Raw genomic sequence first — 17686 nt, 5'->3', positions numbered from 1 at the left:
ACTTAATATAAATCATAGGTGGTTCATTTGCCACCTTCTAGTAAGTAAAATACAATTGAGCCTTTGAACAACTGATCTCTCTCTTTAGCAAAAAGGCTTCACATTTTACACCACTTATATTCAGGTCAGTGTGCTTTCATCGTTGCTACTCAAAAAGTCACCTCTAAAAATAAGTGAAGGGCAAATGCAAAATGAGAATCAAGTCCATCTGTTCAAATGAATGAGCAAAAAACATGATTTAAAAAATGCATTAGGTTTATACTCCAAAGCAGAAACTAAACCAAAAAATTAACCTTCGTTACAGCTGCTGACTAATGTTAACATTTAAGGACAGTGCCAGACTTCTGTCACACACACTGGTTTCATAGCAACATGATAGATGATTCCAGGGAGGGGAGGTGCCACGCACCTACTGCAGCACCTCTGCTCTGGGATCAGGACTTTGGGAGGTGAGGAGATCCCCAGAGCTTCCTCTCTGTTGTGTTTGCCTGCTGTGCATACCAGTGGTATCCCAGTCTGCTGGTGCAGACTCTCAGCACAAACCAGTCACTTCCACTTTGTCTGATTCACCTTGTGCTGGTCACTGGCCACAGCTTCACCATGGTTCATCCCTCACCTTGCTCTCTTTTAGACACACAACTAAAAATTTAACATTTGTTTGCTGTTAACAGGAATGAGAAACAGGTTGTTTTAAGGAAAATAATTGCAGTTACCATGCAGTGATAATACTGCACATCTATGACCCAGATCCCACCCAGGATGAGGAAACCATGAGAGCACACCAAAGAAAAATAATGATAGTAAAAAAAAATTTAAAAAAAGGATTTTTGCATCTGTTTGGAGCTAAAATGGATTTGCACATTTCACTTCTTGAGATGTATACTTGTATAGTTTTCCTTTGTGAGAACCCATGGAAACCAGAGCATTATTCAGATCTGGACTTGTTTGGTTGTCTCTGAGTTTGAATACTCTAAACTCTATATTGCTAAAATCCAGACACATGGTGAATATATGGTTATATTTTCATATACTCATTTTCAAAATGCATTTTCTGTGGTAGTTGTATTTCTGAAGAATAAAAGTGATTCTAAAGGACATACAATTCTACTGTTGTTCTAACAGAAATATTGACTGGAGTAACCATAATTTTGTGTTTCTTTGATCTGATCCTAAAACAGGTTAGATTACTTTGAGGATCAATACCTTCTGCTGTGCTCCTTGCTTTCATGGGAGCTGATGAAGGACATGTGAATACTAAACTGTTGTAGACTTATCAAGACTTGTTTTTATTGAAATACCTGCAAACAAATAATTTTCTAATAATCATTCAGTTAAACTGAATATTCTTCATATACAGCAGATCCTGAGTGGGAAATCAACACTATGTTTTTTTCTGTTTTGTAGCAGAAAGGAGTTGTGTTGGTTTCAAGTATCTATATATTTAAAGTATAATTTATATGAATCAGTGGAAATTAGACATTGAATGCCTTAATGAATCTTCTGAAAGATCCTAATCACTAATCCTAAGATCCTCATCAGGCTGTTAAATCCTGTGAAATTCCATTCTGCAGTACTTAACCAGTTCAGGTGTTTCACCGTTTGAAACATGGTGTGTAGCTTGGCTGCGAGAGTCTAACCCACACTTTCACTGTAGCATTTGGCACATGCAGGGATAGAAATTACACATTCCCAGGGAAATACCAAGAGCAATCAAAGGGCAGACGTGGTGTGTTTGCACTTGGCAAGGAAAAGCACCCTTGGAACAATCCCTTCCAATCAGTGCCCAAATATTGACAATTGATGGTACACAGTGTATTGATCCTAGCTATTAAAATATGACCACATCAGTCAAGATTAATTAATGATGATTTAATGAATCATTGTTTATCGATGATTTGTCTAATCATCTTTTTATATTAATAGGCTACTGGGTGAAACTAAAACCAGGCTTCACAGTAATCCTACAAGTGTGAAACTGTTTAGCCTTAATAAGCTTGTTTCACTAATAAAAAATTTATTTGACCTAGTAACAAAGACAATAGATTACAAGCTGGCAAGGCAATTTTCTCTTTGCATACATTTGTATTGTGTCTTCCAGATAGGCAGGACAGGAATACAAAAACAGAATAATACGACTTAAATTGAAGAGTCTGATTATGAAAAGAGAACCAACATGTAAAAACAGGGAATGCCAGGTAAAGAATTAGAGGCAAAGAAGTAAAAGAAATAAAAGAACCACCTGAGATTAGACTATTCAATAACTTCCCTAATTATTTGAATTATGTAAAATCTGTGTCATCACTTGAAAAATAATTCTGCATTGTGGAGTGTAGGGAAGTGCACAGAATGACCGACTAGATCCTTTGTGTCTTATGTTTATTACACTGAGATTGAAACTAATGTTTTATGGAAATAAACAGGTGTTCCCAAGCACTGCATTAGCATAAGAATATCTATATAATCACAGCATTAAAGAGTGAGTCACTTAAAAGCAGCAATGAATTAGTGTCAAGTTTATATGACCTTGTGTCTAAATGATTGCTTCAACAAATATAGCACTTTCAATGAAAATAGTAAATGTTAAATGATCCTCCAAGGTCTAATCATTACATGAAAATGAGTTGACACTAGTGACATCCTTAGATTAAAGCTGAGTTATGCTTACTTTAGGACAAATTCTCTTTGCATTTGCCACCCAAATTAGAGAAAGGCAAATAAATCCTTCATTAGAAATGCTGTTTTGTGATCCTTCTTAACTGTGAGAGACAGCACCAGTTTATGAGATTTTCTTAATAAACAAGTTACACTGAGCAGAGTGTTTCAATGAACAAATCAACTTGGAGCATTAAATCAAATAGCAGGCATTGTTTGTATCAGGAATCTTTCATTTGCTTGTTCACCTGCACAGTATTACACCTACACTATTACCAAAAAAAATCTTAGTAAAAGACAGCTGTTAGTGTAGAACAGAGGGTTTCATCTATTCAGGGAACCTCACCAACGTAAGAAACATCACTTCTGCACCACTGGTTGGACTATTCTTACTGTGATTAAAATTGTACACTTGTTTGAAAGGTTTCACACAGAAATTAAATTAAATTTTCTACAGAAAGGCTTGAAGTAATTAGCTTGACCAGTGCTACTTATGTATATTTTGAGATCTAACAAAAACTTCTGAATACACACTTTGAGGTTTTGTTTGTGGAATCCAACTCCTTGGTACCTTGAATGCAACCTCACAGCTACAGACTCTCTTGTATTTACATCTGGCATCTGGTGTTGAAACATTTCTAAATGATCAACTAAACCCAAAATTCCTGCACTACTCTTGTCCATTGGGTCCACTTGGGCCACATGTTCTACAGTTTTGAGGATGATGAAGTTTAGACAGGACATGGGGGCACCTGATACCTTGCTGTGAACAATCTAATGCGTAAAAAAGTGGAATGTATTTCCTACTTTGTGAATGAACATTGAGACAGAGAGACAGCCTTTGTAAGCAGCACATTATTGTCTTATCTCTGCACAGCTGCACCTGAGCTTTGCCTCAGTAACATAGCACGATCCCAGGTAAAGATGGACTGCAGCTCTACACCTGAGTGGGAAAGCACACATGACCAATATTGTGGCAAGAAGGAAACAGTTCCAAGTAACAGAATCTAAGAAAATAGGGTTATTTTTTCTGTTAAATTACAGTGGTGATTTTGCCTTGAGAAATGTATCAGTCTGCAAACTCAAAAAAGATCATTTGTATTATCTAAGTGCTGGATTTTGTTCACTTCTCATCTGCAGCTTATTCCAAGTGTTCACTGGATCAAGACATTCTATTTACTGCAACAGAATACAGAAATGGCTGAAACTGTGCTCATTCTGAAACCAGACTGCATTTCAGCTTACTGAACAGCCATATCTTGACATGAGCAAGTGCAGGCACAAAGCAGCTTTTCAGTTTCCATTTGCCAGGGTGCATGCTTCCCTCTTGATCTGCATCATCTATTCTGTGAACAAAAGCACATTTTACTTAAAGTGCCCAGGCATAGATATGAAATTATTCACGATTTGAAAAGACTAAATAACATTTAGGTTTCCTTCTTGGTGTTGTTGCCTCCCATTGCTAAACTGCTGGTGGTGCAGGAGAGTTTTTGGGGTTTGTAAAAGTGAAGGAGGTCAACTAAATTTTTGGCAAAGTGAATTGCACAAAGCTGTCTCCTTTGTAAATTTAAAGAGATTAACCTGTGAAACCTGACTTCTGAAAACTGATTCTGTGACCAGTTTCACTTTTGGCTGACAGTGGGATCAAAGACAAAGCTGGCCTGACGGGAAACTTGGTCTTCCTCCTACAACAACAACACACTCTTTAAATAAGTTGTGAATATTTAGCAGGGCCAAGGAATAGCTCCCACAGTAGAAGATCAACACCATTTAGTAGATATTATTGTCTGGTGTTTTTGTTCTATCATAACTTTTCAGAGGAAGAGGTGGGAATGAATTGCTAGTGATTGTTTTTTGTATACGAAGAATTTTGGACAAAGAGTGCCTGTAGAAGCAATGGCTCAGTGCCACACATTTTCCCTCTCTATAATGAGATGTTCAAGATCTGGTTCTGAGTTAAACAGTTTAGTTAAACAAGGGGGATAGGTAACAGTATGGAACTCCTTAAGTTACATGAAGATTATGATACTTGTACTTATTTCTTCAGTGAATACATGTCAAGGCTCCGCTTTGCCATGTTCCTGCTTTCCATTAACTTGAATAAAAAACTACATCACATGGAGAGCTCCAAGGAATGGCCACAGACCAAATGTTTGTGTCTTCAGATGACACAGATGTTGAAATTCACAGCTCCTTCATGGATGGTGGTGGGTGGATGTGTCAGGAGATCACACTGTGCAGCTTTGTGCTCAGGAGTTACTACACTCATTGCTGCTGCCAAGGGGGATCCTTGGAGAGGGCAAGGATGTTTTACCCCTGGTGCTCATAACAACTGCTGTGACAACCCCTCCATGGGGTTTTGTGAGGAGAGGGGACACAAGAGGACACCACAAGAGGACACCAGGGATGCCCCATGGCCCGGTGAGGAGGCTTCAGAGTTGCCATGCTCGAGAGCAGCCCCAGGGCTCTGCCTTCTACCCCCATGACCCCATTCCCTGTCCCATTGTTGGGTGGACCCATCTCCACTGCCATGTCCCGGCTGCTGCTGCTCTGTCCTTGCTGTGGAGCAGCACAAGTGACACCCTTGTGCTGCTGAGGGACCAACAACTCACGGCCAGGAGCAGCCAGGACGGACCCTGAGGGGTAGCAGGGCCCAACAGAGCCCAGAGACAGGGGCAGCCCCCGTGGGACTGGACTGGGCTGGGCCGGGCTGGGCTGGGTGGGCTGGGCTGGGTTATTATTTAGTGCCCTTGAGGGGGCCAGGGCCCTTGGTGTGGTTTTGGCTGGGGGCAATCTGTGGCTGAGCTCTGCTGAGGGACTCTGAGGTGAGCTAAGACTACCCCAAGCTGCCTTAGTTGTCCTAGCAGAGGGGTTTTCCAGCTAGTTTATGTAAAGCTGAGGGTGATAGTGACTAAATCCCAAAGGTAACCAGTTGAGATGCTGTTGTTAGAAATAAGCCTTTGTCTTTCCCCTGCATGTATATTGTTTCCTGCTCTGCTGTCTGTTTGCCCCCAGGTGTTACGTGCTGTGTGGGTGTGCAGAGCACAGCTTTCAGCAGCAGCAGCTTTCCAGTCTTGCTGGACTGTGATCATTGTGTAAATTATCTTCAGAAGAAATCTAGGCTTTTTCTGTTGGTATAGATCACTTTTATGATGCTGTGGTGTTGATAATTTACCCACGTGTTTCTGTTCTCTTTCACCAAAACATTAAGGAGACAAATTCTTGTGTGCAAAACGTGAAGAACTCCATTCTCAGTAAATAGTGCTGATGTGTTCAAAAAAACATTACTTGTCTTTTTAAGAGAAGGGGATTAGTTTTATTGAAGTTGCATATGAAGCTTCTTGGGTTTTTGTTCTTGAGGTGGCTTTTAATTGCTCTGCTTTTCAGTTGGCAAATTTGGGAAGCCACCAGCACCATCATTTATTTTTTTCTTTTTTCTTCTAGGTAGATATTTTAAGAATAAGTTAACAAGCTGGTTGTGTATCTGCATCTCTTTGAGGACACAATTGTATTTGAAACCACAACTGTGTATCAGCACATAATTTAATGCAGTTGCTGGCCCTATGTTGGAGAGAAAATAACTTCAGTGTGTGGGATTGCCTTATCTATTGCAACAATATTATTTCAGGCATTTATTAAGTTTCAGACTGGCAGGGGCCAGCATAAATCATGTGTTGAAGTTGCCATGTTCAGATAACTGTGCAGCTGAATTGAAAATCTGGTTTATGGGGAAAGGGAGAAATTATCAGGAAAAACAGTACCCTTATTTCAAAAGCTTCTATTTTAAGAGTTAATCCAGCATCCCATACCATGCTGTGGAAGGTAATCAAGAACCCTATGCCTAGAGCTGACCCTGGCATGTGTGAGCTGTGAGAGTTGTTGCACATGTGCCCAGCTTAGCCAGTGCTTTGCTTCAACTGTGCAGGTCAGTTACAGGGAGAAGTCTGGAGGTGTGAATTTTTGGAAATGAGGTAACTTTACTTACAGATAGCTTTTCATTTTTTTGAACAATTGAAAGCACTGGTGTGTGATTATTGAATCTGCCTGGAACATCTGCTGGGCAATTTTGTTTTAATACAGCCTGTAGATGCTCTTAAATGAAAACTTACAGATTATACAATATAACCCTGGTCCTACTGTTGGTGTTAGTGACTTGTTATTACAGTCCAATTAAAGTCAGCACATACTGTAAGGGATAGTGATGATCCTGTCCTCAGTGATTGGGCTGGCAATGCCAGGGATTTAGAAAAATGAAAAGGACAGTGTTTAAATTTACTTTGCTGCACTGTTGCTATTTCTTAATTTTCAAGGCTTATTTCAAGACCACTGCTTTCCCTCATAGATGCAAGATGCCGATATGTCTTTTTAAAACCAATAAAAATATCAGCTCAGCTTTGCAGAAAATACTGAACTGGAGCCAAAATGACAGCTAGCATGATGCAGGATTATTCTTGGAAGCATTATTTATGCTCAGCATGAAAGACTGAAACACACAGACTTTTACAGACATGCAGATAGGCTTTGTATCAGAGCTAGACACGTAAGAAATTAAAATACTTTCTTGGTTACTTCAAAATGAGCTGAGGATTCAGATTCCAAACTACGTAGTTACTCTTTCAATACAGAGTAGTGAAGCCAGTATGAGAAACAAAGTGATAATGCTTGAGAAAGAGAAATTCCTCTTAGTCTGGGACTGGAATCTTGCAAAAGCTTAGCTGTCCAGTTAAGTTTAAGTATTTGCTGGAAAAGTAAAAAGTGAGAAGCTTAAACTTCAGGTGCCTGCATTTGACTGCTGTTTAAAGTAATTTCTGCCTTTATAGTTAAGACTGAGGAAAAACCAGTCAACTGAAAGATGGAAAATACTCAAAACTATTAGCTTTTTTTCTTTTTTTTTTCCCCCTCAAGCTTTGATAGAAGATGTAATTCTTGACATGGAAACTAGGAAGAGGATTCTGCTGGTAAGTACATGAAACTTGCTTTTGTTCCTTGCTGCTTGAACCTGCGAAACAAGGAAGAGGCAGGAAGGGAGTGAAGCACACTGAGGGACACACTGAAGGACTTGAGCTACACTTTTTTTGTTTTTAATTGCTGTAAACAATCCTTATTTGCTGCCAGCCACTATGAACTGGCACAGATCAATTCAAAAAAATCAGGAAGAACTTCGCTTTTTATAAGGAATAATCTTGATTACAACTAACTGTAAAGGTCTGCCAGCTATTGCACAAACTCCTATGCCAATGCTGCAGGGTATCTCCAGAAGTTTTCAGTTTTGTTGGACTCTGAAGTGGAATGAGCTCATCCATGACTGCCTGTAATGCTGCTGATGACCAGATAGGTGGTCTTTCAGTTTTTTTCCTCTATGTTTTTATTTCTATCCCAACAGTCTCCAAGGAAATTGGGTAGAAGCAAATAATGTGGCATAGTAGCTGAAAGCTTAGAATCCATTCTTAGCCCACAGTCCTTATAAATATCTAATAGAAATGATTATTTGGTATTACATGATTATTTTGACACAACACTGACAGATACAAATTGTATTCAGGTGTACAAAAGTTTGAATTTTTAATGCAGAGCTGTCACTGTAAATCAAGCTGCTGGTCAGTCACATATTCAGCAATACAGTTTGGATTTTTTTGCCCACAAACTCTGTGGAGTAGTCACACTGTGAATATTCTCAATTCCCAGTCTTTCAGCATCTGAGAAACTAACTCAGAGTTTATAGAAGCAACAGGGATTGAACTTTGCTATCGCAGAAGGCTAAAACACAGGAGCAAAAGTGTTTTTTTGTTTCTGCAGCAAAATTAAGTTATTGGGGGAGAGTGTGCCAAGCTGAAAGTACTCCAAGTGATGTTTGGGGTGTCCAGGGCCTCCAGGGCTGTGCCTGTCCATTTCCTCCTCTTTTGATAGTTCTGCAGTGAGCAATCAGCTGTCAGCACAGCCTTGTATGAAATATAATAAAAACCATTATCTCTGTTATTTTGTTTAAAAAAATCTTTCCTTTCCTTGTTTGAAATTTGGCTTTAGTTTTATGAAGATAAAAAGGTGAAAATGAAAGAAAACAGAATAAAGTCAGTTATTCTTGTTAGGTTATCAACAAAACTCTAGGGAAGGACTTGGCTTTCTTCACCTGAAAAATGTCTTGCAGCAAGCATGACATGGAGTGGAGGAGATTGGGAAATATCTCTATCTGACTGTTGATAAAGTTTTGTTATTTTCTTCTGTTACCTCCACACATCCAAATATCATAATTTTTTTTTTTGGTGGTTTTTTCCCCCCACAAATTTTGAGTGCAGTTTCCCATTCTTTTGCCCATGGTGTGAGGAATTTCCAGCTCGAATCCTCTAGATGGTGCCACAGCCCCAGCACACGGAGGTGATTCCACGTTAGTTTTGTGTCTTGCTTGTTAAAATCCCACTTCAGTCAGGTACTGTACCAAAGGATTACTGATTTGAGCAGTGATACAGTTTGTAGATTTATAAAGGGAGGAATCAGCATAGGTGGGTTACTTATCCTCAGCTAGGTAAAAATAGGTTTTGGGTTTTTTTAAAAATACAGAAACCTTGCAAGGACTGTTGTGGGGTCAAGTTGCCCCCTCCTTTCTTGAAGCCCCACCTTGAGTGCTGCCAAAGGCAGGGGTGACCAGCTGAGGCCTATGGTGCTGAATAAGTGACCCCAATGAGCCTCTTAAAGCTCCCAGCAGATGTTTCTGCTTTTCTGTGCTAATGGGAACTTCACAAACCATTTTCTTTTCCTTCTGAGAGCAGATGTAAGTACATGAAAATCGCTTTCTTGTAGCAAGAGCAATTTGATAATAATGTTGCTTCAGTTGTAAGGCAGGAGCTGTGGGGCCACTCATTCTTTTTGGTAATTGCACAAAGCTTATGCAGAACTTCATCAAAACTAATTTTTTATGTTCTGCTGGCTTTTCTTGCAAAATCTGAATTGTGGGCACATTACCTGGGCTTTTAAACCATCCACTCAGAGGCTTTTAACTGGTGTGTGAATCTGCTCCAATCCTTCTGCCTTATCACCTCTAAAGCAGCCACTCCCCTGCTGCTCTGGTTGTTCTGGTGGGTGAAGCTTAGTGAGAACAGACATGTCAGCTCAGCAGTTGAATTCCTGAGCTTTTGGTGACCTAATATGAAGCTTTGTGAGTGTAGGGCACGAAGAGCTGTGCATCCAGGGGAGGATGCTGGGCCATATGTGCTGTAGTTCCACAGTCCTGCTTTGACAGGAAATACCCACTGAAGCAGGGAGAGTTTAAAGAGTGACTCTGCTGATGCCTGAATCATATTGAGATTAGGACTTGTTGCTGACAGCAAGGGCTGTGTTTGTGATTAACTTGTATGGAAACAGTGGGCACCAAAGTGTGGAAACAGAGGCATAATCTGGAAAAGACACCAACTCTCCAGCCTCAGTTACACTGAGCCTTTCATTTAGCTCCTGGGTATAGACTGTGTCCTTTGTAAGGACAAGAAAGGACTTTACCATCTTTGTAAGACATCTGTCTGTAAAAGGTGTTATCAGGCAATAATAAAGAAACCTGAGCCACTGGACTGCATTTTAAAATTTCATTTCACTTGGATAATTGCATCCTTTCTGGTGTTCCTTGACACCCTGTATTTTAGATTATTTGCAAGTCTGGATAAAAATCAGTCAGAAAATTCCAAAATATTATTAAATATTTAAGGTGCTCTTTGTGCTTCCATTTTATGAGATGAAACACTGGTGTCCTCTTCATTTCACACTATTAAAATATCTGTAATATTCTTCATAGAGAGTTTACTTACTGGCCAGATTTGATTTTAGGTAGCAGCAGTCTGTACAAAGGTCAGCTATAGTTTCTTTTAGATGCTGCAGTAGTGATTCTGAAGTGACAGCAGTTAAAGTTCAGTTTTTTACTTCCTGTCTTAGATCTATTTGATGATATTTGCCCTCTTTAAAGTACAGCTGTCTTTCTCTCCAAAAGAAGTGGCCACAGCCCAGCTTGAAATTAATCTGGCAACTGCTGCAAAGGCAATAAAAACTGTTTATCTATAAATACATGAGCAACAAAAGGAGAATCTCCTTCCTTTATTGGATGAGGGGGGAAACACAATGATAAAAGAGAAGGAAAAGGCTGAAGTACTTATTGCCTTCTTTGCCTCAGTCTTTACTGGTAACACCAGTTGTTCTCCAGGACCCCAGTCTTGGGGAGCAGAATGTAAACCCCATAACTCAAAGGGAAATGGTCAGGGACCTCCTCCAGCTCATAGGTACACACAGGTCTGTGGGGCTGGATGGGATTCTCCCCAGGGATACTGAGGAAGCTGATGGAAGAGCTCACTGAGTCACTGTGAATCATTTATCAGCAGTCCTGGGAAGCTCCTAAGAGACTGGAGGTTGGCAAATGTGATGCCTACCTACAAGGATGAGCAGGAAGAAGGATTCAGGAAACTACAGGTGTGTTGAGCTGCCTGCAGTGCTGGGGAAGCTCATGGAGCAGCTCATCCCAAGAACCATCACACAGCAGGTACAGGACACCCAGGGGATCACACCCAGCCAGCACATGCTTAGGACATGTCCTGCTTGCCAGCTGATCCCCTTCTATAACAGGGTGATCTGTTTAGGAGGTGAGGGAAAGGCTGTGGATGTGTCTGTCTGGATTTTAGGAAAGCCTTGCTATCATTCCCTCAGCATTCTCATGAGAAACTGGATGTCCATGGCTTGGACAGGTGCACTCTTTGCTGGCTGCGTGGTCAGGCCCCATGAGACTGGACCAGTTTGGTTTAATGTCTGTGTCAGTCACATGGCCAGAAGAATCAAGTGCACCCTCAGGCAGTTTGCAGAAGGACACCAGGCTGGGTGGGAGTGCTGATCTGCAGGAGGGCCCTGCAGAGGGATCTGGCCAGGATGGACAGGAGGTTCAGCAAAATGAAGTGGTGGCTCCTGCCCTTAGGTCACAAGAACCTTCTGCAGGGCTACAGGCTGGGGACAGAGTGGCTGCAAAGCGGGCCAGTGGAAAAAATTCTGAAATAAGTTCTCTGCCATAGGATCTGTAAAGTTTGTCAATGTACTTTTTACACTGCTGAGTCATTTCAGCTTGTAAGGCCCAAAGATAAAACCACAGGTTTCTGTGACCTCTTCTGGGTACAAGTGTGCATAAGCACTTTTAAAAGTTCAACAAAGATAACCAGAACTCAGACAGTTCCCTGCCAATGACCTGATAAAGTAAAAATGCTTGGTGTAATACCTTGTGTATCTGTACTGTAGTGGCTAACCTTGGGATGCTATAGATTCTCATAGAAGGTGATGTTGAAGCACTTAAGAACAGCCTTTTAGCCTTTTTCCCCTCTCTGTGGTGTCCAAATGTGAAATACAGTATTAGACTGTCCTGGCTGGCTCAAGTTGTCACCTTGGGAACAAGGATTGATGCAGATGGACTCTTGGCAATTTGTGTCTTTATATGTAGTCATTAAAAGCCTGCATTACAAGGGATGGGGAGCAACAGAATTAGGATGAAACTTATTATTGGCATTTTTTGGATGAGAACTGTATTTTTCATAACTTTAATGTTCTCTACCATCTTTGATGAAAGAAATTAAACTACTGTCCAAAAATGTAAACTGTCATTTGATGATGCAATATTCTCTTTTTTTTTATTTCTTCACCTTAGTTTGGCCAGAAGTACACGTTCCAAAATATCATAAAGAGTCAGTCAAAAGAAGTCTGAAAACACCACAGCAAATGTACATGCATAATTAGATAGAATGCGATTTCTTCATCACTACCAGTACCACCTCTAGGGTAAGACTGCTTGGAGCAATTTTGCTATTTGGAGTTTTTGGAGTAAAAAGTTTGCAAAGTTAATTGTGAGAGTTCCTGGGACCATTGTTCACAGAACAGTGATGAGGAAAGTAGCTAAAACAGAGTATGAGGCAGAATAAGTTTTAGTTTGCATGTGCAGTTAAAAAAATCACAATTCCTTTTTTTTTTTGTTTAGAAAAGTGAGTGCAGTTGCAGAAGTTATATTATATCAGTAATCTCTTTGGACAGTCTCTCTCTCTATACATGACACTCCCTAAATGATGCCCCTTGAATGTGGCAAGGAAATTCTATAATCAATAACTCCCAGACCAGATTATCTGACAGCCCAGGGAAGAGGAGCTCCTGGTAGAGACACTTGTTTTGAGATTCACATCCGCTGGTTGTCAGCCAGAACTCAAGTTGCTGTAAACTTTCAGTCCAGTGTGAAAATTGTGGGGGATTTGTGGTTATTATAATAATTGGAGTTAGTGCAAGCAGAGGCTTGTTCTTTTGCTGTTGTTAATATTAGACTGTTTTTAACTTTGTCTGCATCTCAAGTTTGTCTACCTGGGTCCAAAACCAGAAATAAATGCAGTAAGAAGCCAGGAAATATTGAGAGGTGGTTTGTGGTCATTGTAAAACTCTTTGGAAGGAGTCAGGATTTGCAGTGGAGGGAATTGTTCTATAATCCAATGTTACAGCCTCACCAGTTATGTTCTTCCAGTGTGTGTCCCTGTAACTTAATGAACCTTGAAATACTTCAGTCACCTTGTTTAACTCCCTGCCAGTGACCAGCAAAATGCTATTTTCAGTTGACTCTTCCTGCAACTGAAAGCTTAGAAAACTCCCAACAGAGTGATGCTTCTAAGGGGACATTGCAGTGGCGTCAGAGCAGCTTCCTGTGACGAATTTCTGTAGTGCTCTTGGAGCAAGCAAGCTCTCCAGCCAATGCAAATATGTGAGTTTGACATCATAAGAGTGGAACCAGAAGCCAGAGTGAAATAGCGTACATGATCTTTCATGTGGTGGAAATGTCTCTGTGAGATTCAAGGTGGATATTAAAATACAGTCACTGGCACATGGTTTCCAGGTAACCAACACATAAACACGGGTGCACGCTCTCCAAACACAGCGAGCATTGCTCATCAATCATGTTTGGTGGGATTCTGTCTTCTCATTCAAGTGCATCATCAATAGCAGTGATCCATGAGGTGAGGGTAGGAGCTGCTGCCAAGTACCAAATATTGAAGGCACTTTTCATCTAATCCTTTCCCCCTCCTTTTTCCTATGGCATTTATGTTAATTTCTCAATTTCTTAAATTTAAGTTTTCATAGGGGCTTACTGAGTAGGGGGAATTATTTTGTTTCTTTTGGGCAGATCTCATCTCCTTTATAAATTGATGTTTCCAAAGGTGCTGGTTATGGAGTGCCTGAATAGATAACAGGCAGGATTTGTATATCCTGATACCCCTTGAGCTTAGGGGAAGTGAAATAGGAAACTGAAGCATCAGAAGGCGATGCCCTTCCCTTTATTGTAACAACCTAATATCTTTCCTGGATTTAAGGCAACATCCAACTCTTTTTATTTGAGGCAGGTTTCTCCTCTTCCCAGTGGTTGTTTTAAACTTATGTTGCACTTATGTTTTGTGTGGCTTTTTCAAATCTCTCTTTTTGCTGCTGTTTACTTTGACCTATTAAATATTTAAGTATTTTTAAATGAAGCTTTCTCATCTCATCTCCTGAAATTGCACGTGAATAAAAATTCAAAACTGTTGCCAGCTTCCTTCCGTACAGCAGCTATTATAAGAAAGCAGTTCAGTAGCAATTCAGTGTTAAACTGTTATCACAATTTCCAAGTGATAGTGCAGAGTGCTGGTATTTACAGGTTTTCAGGCTGTGATTCTCTTGATCAAAGAAGTGATCTCTGCTGTGTTATGAGTGTGGTGTTTGACAGCATTTGTCATAGCGTCTTCTTCCTCCTCTCTGACAAGTGATTGTGAGCCCCTTCAGCTTGTGTAGCCCAAGGGTTTATACTGGATAAACTCTGCTTGGAGATTCTCATATCAATATAATAGCAGCTTAGGTTCTAGACTGAAAATCCTTTTAAAAATAATGCTAGTGATGATTGCCAAACAAATTTTGGAAGGCAACCTGAGAGGATCTTTCTTTCATGTCTAAATTCCAATAAAATTTTACTGTTGATGTCACACTGAGCTTACTGGACATAAGGGGAGTTTTACTGCACATACACTCTGCCCTATTGCTCAAAGTTTGTCTCTTCCTGTGTAATTTTAAAGTGAGTTTCTTTACCTCTTTCGCCCTGAATTACACACAGCCCTGGTAAATTTTCTGTGACACAACTACACCACACCTCTCATGTCTTCAGTGCACTTGACTCCTTGACTGATAACATGATGAAGGTGGAACAGATACATGGTTCTGATAAAAACCACGCCATGGACTTTTTTTTACTGCAAATCCTAGAATTTCTGGAGAGAACTGAGTCACGCTGTGGTTCTTGCATTTGGGAAAGTGCTTTAATGTAGCCGTAGAAAAGGAGCCCTTTGGGGTGCCTGCTAATGAATGACTGACACACTTGATTAATCTTCATCATTGGTCACAAGCACCTTTTACTTTGCATTTAATCAGCCACTTGTGCCACAGAGATGTAGCTCTATTTCTGGTCTAGTTCTGTGCTAAAATGAGCACTGTGGCAAGGCACAAATATGTTAATTTTAACCACATGCCAGGTTTTTTGGGAAGTGTGCATGAGAATTACAATTCTAAACAATTTAGAAATATCAGTTAGTTGACTACTCTGGTAAAAAAAAAAAAAACAAACCAAACTTTGAAAGAAATCTGGACTTGTGCAGCCTTTAAAATGGTATCTGGGCCTGAATGGTTGTTTCCAAAAAGCCAGCCAAGGCTACAGATTGAAGCCAGTCTGATAGAGATTCTCCACTTCTCCAACCTTTGGAGCTTCAGAATCTCTTAGGAAGAGCTATAATAATTGACTCAGCAGAACATTAAGTACATCTGCTATCACTGGTTAGGGTGTTTTCATGCTCACATTTCACAGAAAAGCATTTATTTGGAGCAACCCAATATATACTTCTCCCTTGAAATGCATTTTGTGCTTTCTTTGGCAAAAGAGGTGCTGAGCAAAATCATTTGGGGCAGTCAAGTTGTACAGTACCTGTGAGGCTGAAATCCCAGGCTCCCTTCTTTGCATTGTCTCAATTCTCTCCCCATTCAAATCAATAGCAAAACTATAATTTTATTTGGAACACATCTGCTTTTTGAGAGCTGATGCAAGTGTCCCTTCCAGGAAAATAGCAAATTGGGGTAAATATTTATAGTGCCTGAAGAGAACTGGGTATTACATGGTGAAGGTGAAGCAAAGGTGGGCACTATTTGCTAATGCATGCAGAAATACTTTGGTCAGTACCTAATCCTGAAATCTGCCTTCAAGTTTGAAGGCTGGATGGAATATGAACACTTCCATAGTGGATCAGAGATGTGATTATTCTAGACTAGTATGTTGTGTCTGAAAATACTCAGTACATTGTGTTTTTACAATGTAAAAGACAGGTGAGGGCTCTTTGCCATATAAACTTGAAAAGGAAAATACAGTTTTTCTGGGCTAGGAGTTCACTGTGTGTTGGAGATCTTTAGTTCCTTAACCTCATGAAGAACCAGAAGGTCTTGGCCCCTTAATGATGTGTTCTGTGATCTTGAGCAAATCACTTCCTTGTGTCTCTGCCTCCCCTCCCACTCTCTCCTGTCTCTTTTCCAGAGCTCAGACCTTCCATGTGCTTGCTCAGTGTCGGCTACAACAGGGCCCTGATCTCTGCTGGGGCCTCTAAATGCGAGTGCTGTACAAAGGTAAAAATAATCCTCCTCACAAACAGGGACGAGGGCTGGGAGTTTCAAAAGGGCAGAAGGACGAGCCAGTTTTCATGGACTCCTTTAAAAGTCAAAGCTTTGTGCTCAGAGGCTTAAGGCAATTTTCTGAGACCAGTCCTGTTGCTGTTGGCTTCAGCAATGTAGGACAGCAGAACAGACTCCAGAAATCTTCCATTGTATCTGTCTAGCCTTTTACATGTCACAAGGGAGATTTTTTTAGTGCAAGAGATTGAACCTCAGATAAGATTACGTGCTGTAATTATCAGTGGGATTTATTTGTTCAGTTCTTTCATCACTAAGTGGAAAAATGCACGTACATCCCTTAAGAAAAGGGAAGTGTGTGCATTTTTCCACTCTAAGTTGACATGAAAGCATGGATGGGCAAAAATACAAATAAAGTTATTTATCAAAGGAAATATTCCTATTTTCTCTGTACCTAATATGAGTATAGAATAGAGTTATAGAATGGCTGTAAAGTTTGGAGGTATTTTAGCTGTAAATGTAGACTAAATTAAACTGCTAGTTTTGATTAAATTTCAATTGACTGTGGCATTACACCCCCTTAAAAACCACCGGAGAGACTCAAGTTGCATTTTAAATCTAGTATTGTAATTAATGGTATCTACATTTATTATTGTGGTAACTGCACTTTAATGACCGTGTTCAGTATTAAACAAAGGTACAAAATCCAAACAGCTCTTAGGAGCATGTTGATTTCAGCTACATTTTATTCCATTGGTCACCCACTTAGGTGAACTTGGATACTAAAATTAGGCTTTAAAAGCTAATAGGGAGAAAGTGTAAAAGTTATTGCACAAAAATCAAATACTTTCTCTTGAAGTTAAATACAAATTTTCAGGTGAAGGCTTCTGATCTTACCTGCCACTCCTGTGTCTCTGGTTCTGCTGTACTTCCCCTGCTAACCAGCGTGCCTTGCAGACTTTACTGTGTGTTCCCATATGGTATCCCAGGAAGAGAGAAAATCATGATTACAGTTCAGATTTCGAGCTCTTGGGTGCAGCATCATTGTTCCATCTGTTGGACTTACTGTGTGACTTCTTTCAGGCCTGTGGAAACGGAACATAGAGGATGGTGGTGGGTTTGTTCTGTATTCTATAATTTGGGCTAAGATCTAAATAAGGTGAAACATAACTGTAATGTTATTCTTTCCACGACAGACATCTTTATGGTGAGGCTTTTGTTCCTTAAGGGAGTTTTATTAGGATCCTCCCGTGTTCATGAAGCTCTTTCAATGATGTAACCCTGTGGTTACTTTCATTGTTTAAACCTCACTTGGGATTTTCAGGATATGTTTATTCACCTGTGAATGAAAAGCAGGCTT

The 17686-nt window shown here is 40.2% G+C and overlaps 1 long non-coding RNA gene across 1 annotated transcript in view; it reads right to left on the bottom strand.

The window, feature by feature from the left end:
* The window catches only part of LOC119705376, a 53958-nt gene extending 36560 nt beyond the window's left edge, over nucleotides 1-17398 (bottom strand). The window contains exon 1 of the long non-coding RNA XR_005258218.1: nucleotides 17224-17398. This is a non-coding gene — a long non-coding RNA (uncharacterized LOC119705376). The remainder of the gene's footprint in view (nucleotides 1-17223) is intronic.
* Between the last annotated feature and the right edge of the window lie 288 nt (nucleotides 17399-17686).

The sequence above is a fragment of the Motacilla alba genome, chromosome 11 (assembly GCF_015832195.1).
Source record: "Motacilla alba alba isolate MOTALB_02 chromosome 11, Motacilla_alba_V1.0_pri, whole genome shotgun sequence".
NCBI lineage: Eukaryota > Metazoa > Chordata > Aves > Passeriformes > Motacillidae > Motacilla > Motacilla alba.
The sequence above is the reverse complement of the archived record's forward strand: the minus strand, read 5'-3'. Positions and strand labels throughout refer to the sequence as shown.